We start from the raw sequence: 22,306 nt of genomic DNA, 5'->3' as shown, positions 1-22,306 counted from the left end.
AGGACAATTCAATTTACTTTCTAAGGTTATCCTAGGATCACTATTTGGATGCAATTTTTAATACATGTTTCAGGAGTCATGAGAAGTTGGGCCAACATCAGTAAATTCAAAAGAACTGCTAAAATTCAAGGGAAGTGTATATAGGGCAGACCCTGGGGCCTAGACCAAGGTTCCCCAAATTCAGACTAAAACACCCTCTAGAGGGAGTGAAGGTAACTTGCTAGCAGCCCCTTGAATAGGCACCAAGGGAAAGTAAGACACTCTCCAGGGTCAAGTGAAGTGCTAGAGAAAGTTAAGTTTTTGCTTTAAAACTCAGACAAATGACTGTGAGCAGTATAGTTAAAAGCACAGTCTTGGTTACTTTCCTGATGAAGGGGCCCCTCGTGTAGTTCCTGAAAACTGGGATTCCAGTGCCTCAAAGAGAAGGAACTCCTAGTTGGAACCACTTCTATTTGCCAAGAGGTGTTGTTCACACGATCAAATGGAAGATCCAGTGGAAGACAGCTGGATGGAAGAGAATCCACCTAAATGGGGTGGCCAGATAGAAAGGCGTGAGAACCCAGACCGGGGAAACCAAGACAAAGGCAGAGCTTTTGCAGAGGTACTGAGAGCCACAGTGGAGATTAAAGAAGTGGAGAGGTAAAGAAAGGAATAGAGGACTACAGTGCAGAGACTAGAGCCAGAACTCTTTGGAACTGGAGCAGAACTTTGTGATGGAAATCAGGGGAATTTCTCTTTTTTAGTGCCACAAAGGACCTCAGAGCATTTTGTCTAACTGTGAATGGTCCCACTGGTATTTGAATAAGAGTCTGCAGGTTTTTTCCCTTTATGTAATTTTTTAAATACATGTGAAATCTCATACATTTCTATACATATGAATTGAAAATAGCATAGTCTCTTTGGAAAAGAGTTTGACATTTTCTTAAGAAGTTAAACATACACTTACCATATCACCCAGAAATTTCAAGAACTCTCATTCTTATGTATTTATCCAGGAGAAATATATGTCCACACACAGACTTACATTTAAATGTTCAAAGCAGTATAATTCATACTAGCCAAACATGGACCCAGTTTCCTCGGCTGTCCCCCGGATCTGTCTCTTGCTTCAACAGTGTTTGGAAGGAACAGACCCAGGGACACCCCTTCTTCCAGCCTCCGACCACCCTCCAACCTCTTTTCCAGCCTCAACCTTCAGAACCAACTCGCCATCCTCAGCCTCCGAGACCAGCTAACAGTGTTATTTGAGCTTAACTCCTGACTGCTGAGCAACCACGAGCTCCCAAGTTCGTCAAAATTATTCCACCGAGGTGGAGGCCGCCGTCAACCGCCTGGTCAACTTGCATCTGCGGGCCTCCTCCACCTACCTCTCTCTGGGCTTCTATTTCGACGGTGACGATGTGGCTCTGGAGGGCGTGAGCCACTTCTTCCGTGAGTTGGCGTTGAAGCGGGAGGGTGCAGAACGTCTCTTGAAGATGCCAAACCAGCGTGGCGGTCGCGCCCTCTTCCGGGACCTGCAGAAGCCTTCCCAAGACGAGTGGGGTGAAACTCAGGATGCCATGGCAGCTGCTATGACCGTGGAGAAGAACCTGAACCAGGCCCTTTTGGATCAGCATGCCCTGGGCTCTGCCCGCGCAGACCCCCATGTCTGTGACTTCCTGGAGAGCCACGTCCTAGATGAGGAGGTGAAACTCATCAAGAAGATGCGCGACCACCTGATAACCTCCGCAGGCTGGCCAGCCCCCAGGTCGGGCTTGGCGAGTGTCTCTTCGAAAGGCTCACCCTCAAGCACGACGAGGAGCCTTTGNCGCAGGCTGGCCAGCCCCCAGGTCGGGCTTGGCGAGTGTCTCTTCGAAAGGCTCACCCTCAAGCACGACGAGGAGCCTTTGGAGCCCAGAGGCCTTTGAGGGGCCCCTCTGCATTCCCCTGGCGTTGGGCTTCTGCCTGAGCCTCTCCCTGAAACAGCTAGGCAGCCTTCTAACCACCCCGGGGCCCTCTCCCATGCCGTGGACCAAATTGAAACAATAAAGCTTTTTGCAGCAGCCAAAAACAAACATAAAAACATGGAAATAATTCAAATGCTGTGATCTGATGAATGGATAAACAAATTGTTGTGTAGCCACACAAAGGAATAACACTCATCAATAAGGAGAAATTAACTACTGATATGGGTGTTAACACGGACAAACTAAAATATCACACTATGTGAAAAAAAACACGAAAGATGACATACTGGTGATTATATTTAAATTAAATTCTATAAAAGTCAAAATGATGGAATTGATCGGTAATCACCAAGTCAGGAGTTGAGTGACAGTGTAGATTCTCAAAGGACTCAAGGGTATTTTTTGACTGGAAAATAGTCTATGTGTTGACCAAAGTAAAAGTTACATGCTGATCTACATTTTCCAAAACTCTTCAGATGCTACATTTAATTTTAAAATAGGTGAATTTTATTGTAGCTAAATAATACTCCAGTAAAGCTGTTTAGAAAATTCTATGTATTAGCTAAAATAAGAAAATGGAAACACATGTTCTCAATGCCCAGAGATACCCCCTTTTACATCTTAGTCCATATACTTCCAAGTCAATATACATATATATAATTTGCATTTTTACAGAATAAAATCGTACTATATATTACTTTTTAACCAGATTTTTTTAAAGAATTTCCATATTTCTTTGACAATGAATATGCTTGCTGGGTCCCTCACTAAACAAACAAAAAAAACAAAACAACAACAGAATGAAACTATGTATTTAATACTATGCATTAAAGTCACTTGAAATAATGTTTTTCTCTTTTGGTTATGCCACCAACTTTATATATAAGGTTTATTTGTTTTAATGTTTTCAACTTTTTATCAATTAGTTTTTCTCCAATTTTATTTCTTCTTAAGTTATGAAATATATTTACATGCGTTCAAAATAAAAACTGAAATAATTTACATTCATGGAAGCCTTGCAGATTCTATTCTGCACCTTTCACATTGTTCCTTTCCCCTATCTGCAGAGCCAATTATTATTGATTTTTGGTTTTCTCTTCCATCACTCCTTTTTGAATACATAAACATCCTCCCCTTAATTACTTATAAACCCCTCTTTCATTACTTAATAAGATATGTTGTAAATTACTCCTGTAAGTGTATGGATATGTTTCTTGTCTCTTTTATCATCTATACTACAAAGATTAGCCTCAACCAAGGGGAATAGAGACAGCGTTGAGAAAATAGAGTAAGCCTGCTGATTGCTGCATGGCTTTCAAATGAAAACAAAATTATATCACTTTTAATTTGAAGATTGTGAGAAGGGAAGGGATAAGGAAGAAGAACACACTAGCTTATTTTATTATTTTTTATATTAAGTAACAAATATAACAAATATAAACACACAATGTACTGGTGTAAAGAAAACAATTAGAACATGACTCCATATCTCTCTAAATATCAAAATATAAAACATAGGCATTTATACTTTTTGTCCAGTAATCTAACTACTAGAAATGTATTCAAAATGTAAATTGGCAAAAATTCAAAAAGAATTTTGTGTGATTAATCTTTGTGTCATGAATGGTGATAGCAAAGACTGAATATAACCTAAAAGTTCATCAGTAGAACAGGGCTGGTTGAATAAACGATGGTACATTCAGACAATGGAGTACCATATATGGTAAAAAGTTATAGGAAACATTTCCATACACTTATATGGAGTAATCTGCCATATAGTCCTCTCATGAAATTCTTTGTACCAGACCAATCGGTATAGTTCATCTTGTAATATGACCAAGAAAAACATACAAAACATTAGTTCCTATTGGAATGTCATGCAAATAGTCTTTTGAGACCCTGAGTACTTAGACTGACTAATTCTTTTACCAGGCATTATGAAATGGTCCTAATAAACTTTATCCATTAATTAAGTAATTTACTTACTTATTCACTTAATAATCACACAACGTACTACTGAACAGAACTCAGACTTTATCTAGCCCTATCTGTCCGTTATGTAGATAAAAAAACCTGAAGACTGGCGGTTTTACCACTCTTCTATAACATTTTAATTTAAGAATCATGTCTACAAGGAATCTGCCATATCATTTTTAACCTTTTTTGAAACACTAGATTCTTGAAAACATGGCAAGTCAAACATTAAAAATTTGCATACATATGATGTGCCCTACGAGTAATACACATATACATATGTTCTATAAATAGTATTCTACTTCTCCATTTTTGCTTTTAACCATCTCTTCCTTCCACTCATCACTTGTTTTAAATGCTGATCTCTTTGATTAGATGTAAGTTATTGCTTTAGGTTCCTCCATTTCTTAATAGCACAATTTGTTTCCATAAACTTTTCTTAGGTACTACAATTTTTCTGCCTCAGATCTTACCTTTACTGTATCAGGAATTCTGAGGTGGTCTCTATTGGACTAATCCATGATTGGGAAGTTTTAGGAGTTACCATCTCACAAAAGGACAAAACAGCCTGGCTGTGCTTTCTTAAAAGAACTTACACCTTATCAGTAACGTTTCCGGATGCCTTATTGCCCCCGGGCTGCCTACAGCTGAGTGCTAACTTGACCTTCTCCTTTGGACTTATGACTTTGTCTCATCAAACATATATTCCTCATAAAAAGATAGCTTTTCTGGTATTATAATATTTGTGGATTTATATCTGGCACTTATTCACCATACATTTGTATGTAACCTATAAATGCGAGTGAAAGAAATGTGAAAACATGAAGAAAGGAAGAGAAATATAACATTTAGTCATAGGCCACCATTTATTGACTGCAGGAGAATCTTAGCATCCTATTATATTTTAGAAGTCCAATGCAAGAATCGTATTTATGCATGGAATGAGACTTAACCAACAAATACGATAGGCTCAAACAAATATTCAGGATCAAAATGCACTACCCTACTTCCTTTCTTCCCTTATACCTAATTTGAATTGTCTCCTTTCTCCCATCTCAGGGGGGAAGATAGTGGATACAGTGGTAACCTTGCTAGCACTTTTTGGCAACCCAGTGAGCACAGAGTGACATTCTGCTATATTAAGTGTGAAGGCTTTGCAGTTGGGAATGTGGTTTACTAAGGACATTTGTGACACTGTGGATTATGTGTGGCGCATCAGCTTGGTTCCCAAGATACTGTAAAAGTATACTTTTTTTTTTTTTTTTACAAAGACACCTGGACACCAAAGCCCATTTGTGTGAACACATCATTTCTTGTATTATTCTGCTATGCTATTTTTGCCTTTGCTATAAAATAGCATCACAAATGAATGGCAGTTTCATAGTTTAAAAAAGTTTGGATATTCTTTGCATTTATTTAATTCATTCTTATAAATCTCAAAACTTGAGGAAGTGACAACATAATTTTTTTAAAAGATAATTTATTTAAAAAATATAACTAACATACAAATTATATTAATTTCAAGTGAACATCATAGTTGTTCAACAAGACAACATAATTTTATCTGGTTTTACCCATAATGTAAAGGTAATTTTTTCAGTACCTCTATTTTATGTTTATAAACCCTTCAGTAATCACTGATGGATCATCAAAAAGCAGATATAAAATAATTTATAATTATGATAAAGAAATTAAGAAAACATTTTAGAAATAAAGAGAGTTTATTAAAAAGAACTAAAACACTTTTTAAAGTGAATTACTGTATGTTTTATCAAGGCAAAGAGAGTTCCAAAGACAGTTTAATTAAATTAAGACATTTTTTGCTTTCTAACCAAGAGTTTCTCTTTCAAAGATTTTTATGATTGCTTATCCAACTCTCGGTAACTTCCTAATATATCACAAAGAGTTAGTGTAACTCCCTAATATATCACATAAGACATTTTGAAGGATTTTTATCCATTAACTCTTTGTCTTGACTCAGTTACTGCTCAAGAAGTATTATCTGTTTATTGCTATTAATAATTTCTAAGTATTAATGATCAAATATAGCTCAGTGACGCAACACCTAGATTTCTAAATGATAAATTCAATTCTCTGCATCTTAACTGAACATTTGCCTGTACCCTAGAAGTGCAGGTAATATTTCCAAGTCAGTACAATGTTGATCTTCATATACACACATTTGCTAAGTATACAGATGCTTTCCACAAACCTGATCCATCTGGCTACTAGAAAAAGCAATTCGAAGCATCTTCTTCATAAAAGAACAGAATAACTAGCAGGCAATAGAGATACAATCCATTTAATTTATTTAAACTCTAGTGATTACATTATTTTTTAATGTAACAACTAAATTTGATCCAAACAATTTAAAATCTGGAGATTTCTAATTTTTGTGTTATCAAATTTAAACAAACCCTACATAAAAGTTTATTAACTTAGCAAATATTTATTGAGCACCTATTATTTGCTAGATAATGCTTAATGTATAGATTATTTATAGAGAAATACTTTTGAATTCGTTGTTTCTTTTTTTTTTTCCCTGCAACAATGCCAATGCTGGATTAAAAACAGCAAAACTAAGATCTCAGGGTTACTTCAAGAAAATTTATTTCATACTCATAGTGTTACAGATTTGTTGCAGTTTTCCTGATATTGGGTAGATTCAGATTGGCTTAGCTGGACGAAATGAGACTCTAGACCTCGGATCAGGATCAAACTTCATATAGCTTCATTCCTGGATTCAGCTTGAAAGATTAATGGCTACCTGCTCTCTTAATGGGGCAAGAGGAAAGCTCCCTGAATCATGGTGGGCAATTGCCATGCCATTTAATGCTTTAGATTGAAACTGGCACAAGTGTCATTTGCACATTTCTTTAGTTAAAAGAAGTCACATAGCTGAACTTGAAGTCAATACTGTGGAAAAGCATATTCCACCAACAGGAAAGCAATGGCAAGGGGATGGAGGGAAGGAAGAATTGTGGTAAAATAGTATAATCTACCGCACCTGGAAACAACTCTATCTGTTCTTAGGAAAACAGAAACTTGAGTGTTATCTGTTTGTCCCAGTGGAGATGCAAATATGTAGACAATGATGCTCTTCAAGTCAGTGTTTCTAAACCCTGGCTACACATTGGAATCACCTGGGGAGATTTTATTTGTTTGTTCATTTGTTTTAATACCAAGGGCCAGGTTTATTCCCAAAGATTTGCATTTAATTATTATGAGATGGGACTAAGCACCAATATTTTTTAAAAAGCTCTCCAGATGATTTTAAAGTGTAGCCAGGGTTTGAAAGCCACAAGGATACATTTCTCAAAAATGTGCTTTTATTAATAGTGTCTTCTTGTCTCAGATGTTTGAAAACTCAGGCTTTGTTTAGAAAGTCAATTCAAGCAGGTAAAGATGGTTTTGGTGAAATCAGCTGTTACTTCTCTTACAGCCAATGATGTCCTTTAAAGTCTAGCCACTGGTTTGACTGAAATCTGAATGGTTTTGGATAAACAGTATTCTCTGGTGACTGGGTAGACACAGAATATGCAAATATATTCTTCTTCCTTGTAGTATTTGGAAAAAAACAAAGTTGTTTTGCAGTCAGTGACTGGGCAAAGAAAGGAAAGACTGTGCTAATGATTATTTTTCTGTAATTTTTCCTCCTTTTCGTGTCCTAGTCTGCCAAACACCCCCACTTCACCACTGACCCACATGTCAATCGCTTCTCATGGCATCTAGGCACACTTAACCTTGACCTTATCTATGACTCAAGATCTACATGTTGGTTTTTATTCTCAGTAAAAATTACAGAATCTTTTTGGGTACAACTGTGTGACTGCAAAAGATACAGACTTAAAATAGGACAACAAAACAATTACATCATTCGTTGTTTCTCCAAATTTCTCAGACTTGATTTCTGTACCTTCTGTTTGTTATCTGTTCAACAATGGACTTAAAAAAATACCTGTTCCTGCTTTCCTACTTAAATAAAACTTGTTTCTTTTTGCTACCAATCTACTATATTGGAATTCTGCTGTCTTCTTCTCTATAGAACATTAATTTAACAAACTCATGTTTAACCAATGATTGAGATAACACCTGCATTTCAACGAAAGCCTCCAATGACTTAACAAAATATATTAAAGACTATGGGGATTCCTGATAGTGTGACATGAATTTTTGGGGTCTGAGATATTCCTTGGGAGGGAAAATTTGGAGTACCATTCGGATTGCTTCCTATATCCATTTCATAAGCCTATAGCATATATAGGACTATATCTATTTTAATATTCAAATTAATTGCTTGCACACCATATGCTCAGGCAAGCAGAAAGTTCAAAGTCCCTCTTGGAGATTTTCCTACTCCGGGAAATGCATGTACATCCTTATGTATGAGGAGCAGGTACTGCTTGCTCATGTATCATCGAGCTGAAGCTGGATTTGAAGGACAAGTCCTCTGACAACAATGTCTTCGGCACTCAAGAAGTGTTTTTGCCTCTGCTGTCCTTGCCATTATCTGTGATCAACTTTTTAGCTACTGGGGTTCTTTAAAGGAGGATGACGCTCTCCTACCGTGTTACCCTTGGCTAAGGGTATGATGTGAAGTTTATAGCTCAATACATTACACATTTGACCTTAGTCTTTATTCCCAAGGGACACTACCCCATTCCAGGTCTTCCAGGCTCACAGAGGCTAGAGTCTCAGTCAGCTTTCCTTTGGTGACTCTTACTGGCTTTTTTTGCTGAGAAACTTAAGTGGACTTTCAAAAGAATAATGGTTACAGACTCTATTCCTTTGTTCCCACAACACAAATGATCCCAATACTTGTTTTGTAGATGTTTGAGATTTTTGTTTCTTTGTGTTTGTTTGTTTGTTTGTTTTAAAGATTTTTATTGGGAATTGGGGGGTGGGAACAGCGCTGGGGAATTGGGGGAAGGGGAACAGACAAGTTGCCTTTTGTTCTTCAGTCTAGTTGTGGAGGAAGTTGCTTCACTGGCCCAAGTTGGCACCATCATTGCGCTCTTCCTGGGCGAGGCAGATCAGTCGCCGGCTTCTGGACGGCCGCTCACAGCGGCTGCTGGCTACACACGGTAGCCCATGGCAACCCACTGCAGCAGGGGCTGCAGCCTACGCCATCGCCGGCGACTCACAGCAGCCCAGCTCCAGGTTGAGCTGTTGTTCAGCATCTTAGCTGTAGAGGGCAGTGTCACTGGCCCTCATATGTGGGGTCCGAACTGGGGCCCTCTGGCGTCCCAAGCCAGCTTTTAACCACCGTGTCACTCGGCTGGCCCTGTTTTTTGTTTTTGACTTCTCCCCAGTGATTAGCTCAGTGTATGGATGGGAAACAGGAGGCAGATTACTCCCTTTCCCTAAAGAAAACATACAGATATCCTTTCTCCATTGAGACACAGGGGTACATCAGTTACCTACCTGGATGATTTTTACAAGTTGTGCATGATCTAACAGGTTTAATGCCTTGGTGGTACAATACGTGCTATCTACCAAGCTGCATTTGGGTGGCATCAGAGGTGCCCAGCAAAATGCAGTCATAAACTTTATCCCACTGCCTGAGAGAACTTTTCCTAGCTTCCTCTCCAGCTCCTACTCTTCCCTATAGAATCTATTCTTTACCTGTGTACTCACTAAATGGCTTAATTAGAGCTGGAATCCAAAAATGATTATACTTTGTATGAGCAGGAGTATAAGGGCTTTGAAAGTGCATGTACACTCAGTAGCACTCACTCTTCAGGCCCTACACACACACACACACACACACACACACACATGCACACACCACCTCCACCAGGGGTCTCCAGGACTCCTCATAGAGACTATTTGAATGAGCCGCTCTTCTTCAACATGACACTGGGGAACAAGGGATCAGCCCTCCCATTCAGAGGGGACCACATACTCTGCCCAATGAGCATAGGTTTTGGTGATTCTGACCAGCTCTTGACGATAAAACCTCAGGGCCCAAAGCAAGAATACAAATAAAGGCCCATATATTTAAGTTGTAAACCAAGGTACAAACCATCACATAAGATGACTACCCTTCTTCCTTGACAAATGTATCTTTATAACAACTTGGAAAGCCAGGTTTGATCTTAGAAGTTTCCAGACTCTGAATTCCCCTGGTTGTAATGGATATTCGGCACTGTGGCACAGCCTCTTGGATCTGGCTCAGGGTCATTTAAACAGGGATCTAGTGTCCCCGGTCCGCAGAACTAGTCTAGAAGGCAAAGGGGCACGGCATCAAGGTAGTTCCACCCCTTCATCCCTTGACAGCTTGACTTCTGTGGAGAGGTGTGGCCAGAAGAGGACCAGAGCTGAGGTCTCTAAATTGTGGGCCCCGGCAGTCATCTCTTGCCTGAGGCCTAAAGATAGAATGAAGGGGAGTTTTTGCTGCATAATAGAAAGAGAGGAGTTGGGGACCTCTGCAAAAATTTGGGCAATAGAGAGCAAAGCAGATAAAAGAAGGGAAGTTAAAGAGAGGAATCAGAAGATGGTAAGAGTTGGAGACCAGATGAGGACTGATGAAAACTCTCCTTGATCAAATATGAGTCAGGCCCCCCTGAGTGTAACTTTTGACTAGGTCTCACCTTTCAGCTCTGTCTTTGGCCCACTTAATGTAGTTTTAACAAGAATCCTGCTGAGTCGCTTTACTGAAAATCCCCCATCCTCAATATATGATTAAATTCCTCCTGCCCATCCTGATATCCTATCACCCTGGCCTGCCTTCAGCAAGAGTTCTGTTGAGTAGGTCTAGCAAGAATTCCTCTAGACTTGGTATTCTTTCTAGCAATTTTTCATCCACTGACCCCCACCCTACTCCTTGGAAATAAATCTCCACTTGTTTTTGTTGTATTAGGAGTTGAGTCCGACCCCTCTCCCCTTACTGCAAAACTCCTGTTGCATAAAGTCCCTGTTGAATAAAAACTTCCTTACCATCTTTGATAAGTATCTGGAAAATTCTTCTCTTTAACAGATCCCTGAAACTCAATGGCAAATGAATAAACAAAATCTTTTAAGAATGGCACTGCTTACAGAAGTTGTGAAGTTTTTAAAAGAGCAATAAAAGTGGATTCAGGAACCTACAGAGCAAGGCAAAGTACCCTTTTATAAGGGAATGGTTAGAGAGGAACAAACTAAGCAGAGAGAAAAGTGTAGGAATCCAAAGAGGAACAAGTAGAATGAAGCAGTTTTTGAGGCAGAACCAGGTTTCCGTGATGCAATAGTTTACACAGCGAGCTGAATTTTTATAGAGCACCCACAGCTTCACCTAGGGGAGAGAGAGGAACATAAAGGTCAGATGCTCAGAAAATGCTGCACTATCAGCAACTACATATCAATGAAAAATTAGAAGAATTCTATATTGCTAATTTATGTGTTGCGTTCCCATTTTTAATGAGTAAAAATATACATTATGCCAAATTTAATAATAATAAAACAGTATACAGAAAAAAAAATGTCTTCCTTCTATTACTCTCACCAGCCACTCGCTGCTCAAAGGTCAGGGAGTAACTATTATCACCAGATTTAATAACTCTTTCCAGAGATAGTATCATATGCATTTCAGGCACATTTGTATTTTCCTCCACAATTATAGTAGCTATATATACTTCTTTGTACCTTGGTTTTACACCTAACAGTAATCTTAGTGATCCTTCCACAAGTAGATATATAGTGTCTCCTCATTATTTTTAATGGGCTGCATAGATTTAATGAATTGAGGTAACTTAATGTACTTTACAAATCACCTATTGAAAGAATTTCATATTTGTGCCATATATCTGTAGGATAAAATCCTAGAAGTAGTATTTCTGGGACTGTGTTGGTATGTATTGCTACATTAGATTTCATAGAAGTTGTGGTACATTAGATTATAACTCAGCAAATATTTACTCCTCTTCCCAAGCCCTTGTGGTGCAGACCATGTGATTTGCTGCTACCAATGGGATGTGATCAGAAGTTACAGTGTGTCATCTAAGCTGAGGCCTTATAAAGCATGGCATAATTCCTTTGCACTCTTCTAATCTGCTAAAGGAAAACTTTCTCTACTCACAACATTTCTGACACCAAATGTGTGTGGGTTGTTCCACATCAGGAAATTCTCCACTTCTCTGCAGATACCAACTAGGTGTCTTACAATTTAATTCAATGCTTACACTAATGGACATAACCCACAGATAAAAGGCTCAGCTCCAAAAGGCTGTCCCCGACTTCAGACACCCATCGCACATAGTGGGTTCCCAGGTTACCCACTCTTTTGTCTGACTTGGCTAAACTAAAATCAGAGGTTCCCAGACCCCTTCCTCAGGTTGGATAATTTGCTGTAACAGCTAGTAGAACTCAGGGAATCATTTTACTTACATTTATTATCTTACCGCTTATTATCAGGGGTATTATAAAGGATACAAATAGCCAAATGAAGAGATACATAGCTTGAAGACCAGAGGGTCTGAGCTGAGGAGCTTTTGTCTCCATGAAGTTAGAATGTGACACCCTCCTGGCATGGAGATGCATATGCCAACACAGAGGCTCTCCTAACCCCGTTGTTTCATGGACTGTGTAGATGCCTGACCACTATGCTGTACACCTGAAGCTGAATAATTTTGAATGTCAACTATAATCAAATACACACACACACACACACACACACACACACACACTCGTATTAGTCATTGGATGTGGAGTACAGCATAGGGAATAGAGTCAATGAGGGGTAGTAGATTGGGGGAGCGGGGTTATCGCTTTGTGAGGGGTGAAATGTCTATTACATTGTTTTGTACACCTGAAACAAAAAAATTTTTTTTACGGAGTTCCATTATATATACATGATTGATTAGTTCATTGGCCATAGGTGATTAACTCAATCTCCAGTCTCTCTCCTCTGCTGGATTGAAATTTCTGATCCTCTAATAGTGCTTTGGTCTTTCTGGCAACAGCCTCCTGTCCTGAAGCTCCCTAGGGGTTTCCAGCCACCAGTCATCTCATTAACATGTAAAAAGTCACCCTTAGCACTCTGGGGGTTCCAAGGGTCTTAGCAGCTCTTGTATGAAGAACCAGGGACTAAGACCAACTATGGTAATAAAAGATGCTCTTTATCAATCAATCAATTACAAGAGTTTTAGGAGCTAGGAGCTAGGAACAAAGCTAAATATATATATTTCTTAATATACCACAGCAAGTCTGCCATAAGGAGAACGTGCCTTAGGGAGTGGCTGCTTCTTCAGCCTGGAACCTAGAATGAAGACAATGAGAATTCTTCCCCTGTGTCATGCTAACATTGTGACATACACTTTACTCAGTATAGTAACTCAATGTTGAGAAAATAAAAACGCTAAATATCCCTTTTACTAGTGCATTCCATGTGCCAACATTTTTTATCTACCCATGTTCGTCATGGGACCCTGCATGACTCCAAATATCTTTCTGTTCTGTTACTTAGATCTGGATTGTAATCCTGGTCTCCAAATGTGCAATTTGAATTTTTTTTTTGTTAAACATCATGTTTTTATAAAGTCATTTCTCCAGTTTTTCAAGTTCCTGTTGAGTATCGGTTCTACATTCCCTATAACTGCTCTGCGTACAGACTGTCTGCCTTTTTGTGACCATCAGGATGAATTTTACGTGATGGCAGCTGACCACTAAAACTACTGAAATCACCAGCTTGATCATATTTTTCTATAACTCTTGTTTATTGTGTTTCCTACACGCTTTACATTTCATTATGATAACCATATGCAAATGACTTGAGGCTCTTCTTCCAATCAGAATAGGTAGACAGCTCTCACGTGAGAGAAAAGATGCTTCTTTTCTTTTCCTGCCTATTCACCTTAAAATTATATACACACTAGGGACTTGCTCTCTACCAAGTAAGAGGGAAAGGATTAAGATTCATACAAAGTTTAAAATGACAACAAACACACATGCCATCAATTTACTCTATCGTTTTTGAGTCACTCGAACGTCCTCCTTGGGAAACTTTAATTACAAATTTTGCATTTTGGAAAGGCGTAAGGCATTGCTTGTACTTGCAGTAGTGACAAATATAAAGTTGTTTCAAATGAGCAAAATTTAGGCTTCTGTCTCTGTACCTCATTAGCATTAGCAACTTCTAGTCTCATAGCAACCCAGATCTGATGATGAACACCTGCCAGCCCAGATGGTTTAGGGAGAAAATTTTCAGCTAAATGGAATAAAGTTCTGTTGTTGAGCTGTCCAAGCCATTATTTAACAGGAATGCTGCAAGAACTCTGAAATGCTATTATTGTGGAATCTCAACAAATAAGTATCTGCAAGTTGTCATGTTCAATTGCCATTACTTTTAATGTCTAATGTCCCTACTTTTTAAATTTGTGCAAATAATATATAGTTAGAATGTTTCTATATCTACTACAAATGGTATTGGGTATCAATTGGTATGGACACAGCAATGTAGCAAAATCAATAGCATCTGCACAATTATGAAACAAATGCTTGTATTTTTATATTTTCTTTGAAATAAATCCAATCCTGTTTCTTCTACCAAACTGGCAAATATATATAAAAAAAAACCCACAACAACCCTATCTGCTAGATAAGATCTTAAAGATATCAAGTCAACTGGTCCAGCCTACAGTACTTTCTTCCTTATTTGAACTAGACCTTCACTGTCTGTGCCATTCAGTTGGCAGAGGGGAGTGTGTGTCAGGGAAGAAATGGCTGGATGGAAAAGTCAAAAGTTCTGGGCTGTTGTTCATCCTTGTTCTGTTGCTACTGTTTTTGTGACCTTATTAAACCATTTAACCTGGGTGTTATTGTCTGTAAAATAATTTTGTGACTACCTAGATTTGTTTTTTCTGATGTGGAAATAAAACTTGCCTAATTATTTTTATATGCACGTAGTTTCTGTACAGGAAAGTGAACACTTCAGGATAAGAACTACACTTTTTATCCCCAACCAGGCACAAAGCTGTGTATACAACTGATGTTCAACAGCTATTCGTTTCCTCATTGATTCCCCCTTCAGTTAGAGGAAATTATAAAGATCATGGACTTGAGTAGAGGATGCACTATTTACAAGCTCTGTGAGCTTGGATAAATTACCTAAGTTCATTAAGTCTCTATTTCCTCATTTGTACTTACTTCATGAGGTCCGTAGGAGTGCTTAGCAAATTGACAGACACATGCAGTGTGTACTCAGTAAATGTGATTTCCTGTGCTTTACTGTGCATGGTTGCCACATGGCATTTTGCATAGAGTTGAAATTTGGGGTGATACCATGTAGTAATTAAGAAAACCAGAAAGTTTGGGTTTAAATATGGCTTTGCCACTCCCTACTAGCCTTGTGACCTGTACAAGTTTACTTAATCTTTCTGTTTCTGTTTCCTGACCTTTAATGGTGATGATGTTAGGATATACTTGAAAGGACTTTTATGAAGAGTAAATGAATTGAACATTTCATTTCATTGAATTAAGTAAATGTAAATTACTTAAAGAGTACCAGAGAAGTATTACTCAAGTTTAGATCTTGTTTCATCTATAAAATACCTCTTATTTAGCATTGCAATGGAAAGTATTCCTGATATTATGTTCCAGGTGAGCATGAGAATTATCTTGAATTTAGTGGGTTGTATAAAATATACATTCTATAAAGTAACAGATTGCATGCTTTTCAAACAAATCTTTATAACTTACCTTTCTTAAGTATATGCTAATCAATATTTTAAAGGAAACAAATATCTTGTTTATTCTCTACATATTGGGTTTATTCCTATCTTTTTAATCCATGTATGTTGCATACTTCTTCAAGATATGCTCATGAAGGCCTAATCTTTTTAATACCATCAAAGCCTGCCAGGTTTTTCAATTCAGTGATACACGAAATTTATAAATATACTCTGTGTGCACTTTGTCATCTTTTTAGCTCTCAACCTCCTGTTTGCTTTCCCTAGGGTAGTGCCAAATGCTCAAATCAGTCTGCTTTCTCCTAAACCTGGGAGAAAGCAGTTTCTCGGTCCTGGTTTCTGCGTGTGCTCTCTAGCTTCTGCAAAGGCTCCTACTTTCTGCTTTCCAGGGTGGGCAAAGGGGTCCGGCCACAGGGTGTGTGTGTGTGTGTAAGGGGGGTGGGGGAGTGCACAGAGCATTGGGGGCACCCGTTGGGCAGTTGGAAGGATGCACAGACAGGTGTCTCCAGTGGCTCATGGATGGGCATCCTGATGGTATCAGAATAAAGCGCTTAGTAGGAGCTTCACACCTTTGATACCCTCCAAGATCTCTCTCTGGCTGCTGTTCTCTCAGCCACTCCTGCCCCCTAGTGATGCAGCACACCTCATTATTCTATCGGGTTGTTGGAAAAGTCATGACGTATTTTTTCTATGCTTTTGTTGCAAAAATGCTTCATGATTTTTCCGACAATCCGATAGTTGGAGCTAGAAAGACGTGGGCCTCTTTGGGCACACACTCACTTGCTCTCACTTGCGTGCTTGGGAGAAATTACAGGCTGAGAAAGTCTCTCTTGCTAGTGAGCTGTGACACTTTGGAGAAGGGGTGACATGATACTGGGAAAGTGAGACTCTCCCTCTTGCCCCCCTGTTCAATATATCTAATCTTGCTGGGGGTTTTTTCTTTTTTTTTTTTTTTTGCTCCAGCGGTGTGCTAGAAGTTCTTTGCTAGACACCCTGACTTCCACAAATGCACTCTTGCAGATGATTGTCAAAATTGATGTTCTTTGGGGGCAGACGGCGGAAGACTACTGTATTGCCATTTAGCTCAGTAAGATTTTGCTTTTGATAGTAAGATAAAAATGTGGGAATGAGGCCAAGAGAGACGAGGATCATTCTAAAATGACAGTTGTGGCACTCTTTTAGTTGTATCTAACCTCCAAGAATAAGTGGAGTGAATGTTTTCAAGTTTTAAATTTGCAAGTTTTAAGGATCCAAAAATTGGCAATAGTACCATAAGTGTCTGCTTCATTATTAATATTTCCTTTGTATTAATCAGAGTCCTCTAGAGAAACAGAACCTATAGGGTATAATCATCAGGGTGTGTGTGTGTGTGTGTGTGTGTGTGTGTGTGTGTGTCTTATAAGGTCTTCAATTGATTGGATTAGGCTTCACATTATAGATGGTAATCTGATTTATTCAAAGTTTACTGGTTTAAATGTTGATCAAATGTAAAAAATATCCTCACAGCAACTTCTAGACTAGTGTTTGACCAAACCCTGAGCACCATAGCCTAGCCAAGTTGACATAGTACAAAACAAGCCATCACACTCCCAACTCCCTTTTACACTCAGTATCTTTCAAGGATTTTAATCCATTCTACTCTCTAATTTTACTCTTGCTTCCACTTCACTATTTTCACAGAATTGATTTGCATATAGTTATGTTTTTCTTATACTCCATATTCAATTATCTTTCTCTTTCCATCTTCTTTTTTTATTTCATAATATATATTTTAGTTCTGAAACTTATTGTCTTATCCTTTAATAAATATCTTCTTCCTTTTAAATCTTGTCCTCTCAGTTTTTCTACTGAAACCTGTGTCTCATCCCCTTAATGGTTTTCCTTCCACTTCTGAATGCCTCTCTCATCCATTTCTATTTGTATGAAGCTTTCACTGCTTCCTTTACATCTTTCCCATACCCATTCAAGGTGATTAAAGTTTGGGCCGGCCAAGTGGCGCATTGGTTAAGAACTGGTTAGGGATGCGAAAAGGCCCCGGTTCGGATCCCACATATGAGGGCCAGTGACACTGCCCTCTACAGCTAAGATGCTGAACAACAGCTCAACTTGGAGCTGGGCTGCCCTGAGTCTCCGGCGACGGTGAAGGCTGCAGCCCCTGTGGCAGTGGGTTGCCATGGGCTACCGTGTGTAGCCAGCAGCCAGCGTGAGCAGCCAGCAGCCGCAGTGAGCGGCCGTCCAGAAGCCGGCGACTGATCTGCCTCACCTGGGAAGAGCGCAATGATGGTGCCAACTTGGGCCAGTGAAGCAACGTCCTCCACAACTAGACTGAAGAACAAAAGGACAGCAATTTGTCTGTTCCCCTTCCCCCAATTCCCCAGCGCTGTTCCCATCCCCCCAATTCCCAAATAAGAATCTTAAAAAAAAATGATTAAAGTTAGCCTGTTTCTTCAACTTTCTTCCTTCTTCATCACTCTGTTTCTCATTTAGTATAAATTCAAACTAGTAAACTTCCCTTCAAACCTTTGTACTGAACACATTTCGGTATCAGCCAAAGCACTTCACACCTTATTTCTTATTACCTGTCTCTGCAGTTGTCTACTGGCCCTAGTCCTCTTCATCTGTGTTAATAGTTAACATTGAGAATCCCATCCTCCCAGTGTCCTCAGCGGAAGCTTCCCTGTGTTCCTGGCAAAATCCTTCTTTTTCTTTGAAGGTCAATCTTACTACCTTGATGATCTCATCAATTTAACTGAATTTCAGTGTTTGGATTTACTTCTTTTTCTTGTTTCTCATTTTTCCATTTCCTCTGTTATCAAAACACAGCGCTAGTATCCTCTGACCCCTTTTTATGCTATGCTGAAACCAGATTTGAATTTTTTCCCTTTCCCCATTTTCTCTAAAACTTAATGCCCTTCATCCCATCTTTCAAAAATATTTGCCATTTATGATCTTGTGATCTACAGCGTTCACTTTGCTATCTTCTCATGCTGGTCAATCTACTGTCCTGCTGCCAGATACAATATTTTTTTCAATGATGCAATCAGTCTTCTGACTTTTCTTCACTTGTTTTCAAAGTTCTTTTGAAAACACAGTTTTTTCAAAAATTAATTTTCTCTAGGCATAACACCTGTACATATCTTATTTCTAAATATTCTGATCAATAATAAGTTTAATAATTATAAATTATTTTTATTATTTCTATCTATATTTTTAATTATTTTCTATTTTTTTCCTCACCAGTGTCACTTCTCTGTTATTTAAATTATTTCACTAATACTATCTTCATCTGACCTTGAAATTTTTAAGACTCTTACATTTCTTTTGTCATTTTTTCCCCCTGTTGACATTTTGAAGTTAGTCTTCTGCTCCTATATTGACTAATGAGTTCTGTGAAAGAAAAGTATCAAATGTAAAAATTAAGACTCTGAAAATAGATATCTAGTTTGGAGTTTTCATAAAAATGTATAGAAACACACAGATTTGTATGTATAGATACATACATGTATCTATATATATGTATAGAAATGTATAGATACAGCACATTACCTGTGTGTTTCTATGATGTGTTCTTCAAACATAATACACATATCATTAATATGTTCTCAAAAGCCACCATCATGTGTTAAAAGGAACACTGAAAATGTTCTCATTAAACTTCAGACAACAGTGTCACCCATGTTATTTTACATTGTTCTAGAGATATCAGATCAAGTAATTAGGGTAGAAAAGGAAATAAAGTATAAAAAAGATGATAAAACACTATTATTATTGTCATGTGACATACATGTATAATTGAAAAACTCAAGAGAACTATTATAAATTAAAAGATAATTGGCTAGGCACAAAATTCATGTAAATCTAAGAAAAAAGTACCTCATTTACAATAGTAACCCACACCCAGAAGATTGTCAGCTGATTTCTCAACAGAAACTTTACAAGCCAGAAGGAATTGGCAGGAAATATTCAAAGTGATGAAAAGCAAGGACCTACAGCCAAGAGTACTGTACCCAGCAAGGCCATCATTTAGAATCAAAGGACAGATAAGGAGCTTCCCAGACAAGAAAAAGCTAAAAGAGTTCATAACCACCAAACCAGTATTACAAGAAATCTTAGAGGGACATCCTGAAGAAGAAGGAGGAGGAAGAAGAAGAAGAAGAAGAGGAAGAGGAAGAGGAAGAGGGGGAAGTGGGGGAAGTGGGGGAAGTGGGAGAAGTGGAAGGAGAAGAAGGAGGAGGGGAAGGGGAAGAGGAAGGAGGAGGAGGAGGAGAAGGAGGAGAAGGAGAAGAAGAAGAGGAAGAAGAAGAAGGAAGGGGGGGAGGGGGAGGAGAAAATGCAATAACTACATATCTATCAATAATTACTTTTGATGGAAATGGATTAAATGCTCCCATCAAAAGACATAGGAGGACTGAAAGGGAAAGAAAGCAAAACCCTTACATATACTGCTTATAAGAGACTCACTTAAGATTGAAAGATACACACAGACTGAAAGTAAAAGAAAGGAAAATGATATTTTATGAAAATGGAAACAAACAAACAAAAAGCTGAGGTAGCAATACTTATACCAGATAAAATAGACAATAAAACAAAGGCTATAACAAGAGACAAAGAAGGACCCAGTAATCCCACTTCTGGGTATTTATCCCAGAAACCCAAAACACTACTTTGAAAGGACAAGTGCATCCAACTGCTCATTGCAGCATTATTTACAATAGCCAAGATATGGAGGCAACCTGGGTGTCCATCAATGGATGAACAGATAAAGAGGAGGTGGTACATATATACAACGAAATATTACTCAGCCATAAAAAATGAATGAAATCTTGCCATCTCCAGCAATAGAGATGGACCTGGAGGGTATTGTGCTGATGGAGTATGTCAGAGAGAGAAAGACAAATTTCATATGATTTTACTTATATGTAGAATTTAAAGAACAAAATGAACAAACAAAACAGAAACAAACTCATAGATACAAGGAGCATCTAGATGGTTCGGGGGGATGGATGAAGGGGGGGGGAGAATTAAGTGGTACAAATTGGTAGCTACAAAATAGTCACGGGGATGTAAAGTATAGCATTGAGAATATAGTCAATAACCTTGTAGTAACTATGTATGGTGTCAGATGGGTACTAGATTTATCAAGGTGGCCAGTTCATAAGTTATATATATGACTAACCACTATTTTGTACACCTGAAACTAATACAATATTGTATGTCAATTATAATTGAGAAAAAATTTTTAAATACGTTTAAACAATTTAAAAGAAATGTACTGGTAAAGGGAGGCACCAGATTATTCAGAAACTGGTGGTAGGTATCCTTTATAAGCTGGAGTTAATGGTAGGGTTTGTGGCTGTGGAACTGAGCTACCTAGTATCAATGGAATGATGGTATTACAAAATAGTAGAGACCAAAGTGAAGCACTTAAATATGAGAGGCAAAGTAGATATAATTACCTTAATGGAAAGCAAGGTCAGAGGGACAATCAGGAAGCCTTCACCTTTAGGGTCTTTGGTTTTAAGATATGATGTTCCTTGGGTTAAAAAACATGGACCACTGGCACAGGTGTTATTGGATAATAAAAACTCAATAACTGTTGCACAGAAGACTATGAAAGCTGCTGCAATGGATAATTGTGATTCCTTGCCAGGTCATTTCAAATTAAACTCACATACCCAGAGCCCATTGATCAAAAGAGAAGCCTGGAAGCCTTGAGGAAGTACCCTGCAACTGTTCTGAAAATATATACCATAAAAACCCTACCTCCTAAGACCTGTGGCCCCCTACAGGTTTGTCTGATCTAACACTGATATCTGGGAAACCAAACCAATTAAAATAAGAGATTAGGGAGGTCAGATAGAAAGAAAATGTTGGGTAAATCTGTCTTGTAACATTCTAAGTGTTTCCACAGACCCATGTTGTGATTATTACCCAAGTCCTGGAATGTGTATTTGGAACTGATATACTTAGCAGCTGGCAGAATAATCACATTGGTTTTCTGACTAGAAAAATAAGAGACATTATTTTATGAAATGCCAGTGGAAGGCCCAGAAACTACTGAAAACTATCCTGCCCCTGCCAAGATAGTAAATCAGCAGCAATAATGCCTTTGGGGAAGAAATGCCAGGAGTTTTCATATTGTTATTTAATTAACCTTTATAACTCTCCCAAAAATGAGATAAATAATGGTTGATAAAGACTGACAACCATACTATTTAATCAGTTGCTAGCCCCAGCTTCAGCTGCCATGTTGGATGTTTATATTTTTATTTGAGGAGATCATTAAAAGCTTTGGCACTTGGTATGTGGTCATTGATTTGGTGAATGCTTTCTTCTTGTTCTCCATCAATAGGAAAAATCAGAAGCATTTTGCCTTTGCATAAAGATACAGCAGTGCTCAGTCTGTGCCCTGCCCCCAAGGATGTGCTAAACTCTTCCTCTCTATCATGATACTTCACTGGGATGTTGATTATTTGAGTTTTGATGTTCTACACACACTGTACTCGTTCAATATATTGATGATAGCATACTAACTAAACCTGATGATAAGGAAGCAACAAATACTCTAGATGTCCTAATAAGATGTATAACCAGAAGATGGGATGTAAGCCCATAAAGATTCGAGAATCTGCGACATCAAGGAAGTTTTAGGGTCCAATAATCTAGTTGCTGAGACAGCCCCTCTGAGATAAAGGACAAGTTGTTTATTCCCTGCCACTTTTC

General features: G+C 38.4%; 1 pseudogene; it reads left to right on the top strand.

The window, feature by feature from the left end:
- Positions 1–481: 481 nt before the first annotated feature.
- On the top strand, positions 482–1,948 carry LOC109389323 (ferritin light chain pseudogene; annotated as a pseudogene).
- Positions 1,949–22,306: the final 20,358 nt, after the last annotated feature.

Source organism: Hipposideros armiger, unplaced genomic scaffold, assembly GCF_001890085.2.
Source record: "Hipposideros armiger isolate ML-2016 unplaced genomic scaffold, ASM189008v1 scaffold_229, whole genome shotgun sequence".
NCBI classification, from domain to species: Eukaryota; Metazoa; Chordata; class Mammalia; order Chiroptera; family Hipposideridae; genus Hipposideros; species Hipposideros armiger.
The sequence above is the reverse complement of the archived record's forward strand: the minus strand, read 5'-3'. Positions and strand labels throughout refer to the sequence as shown.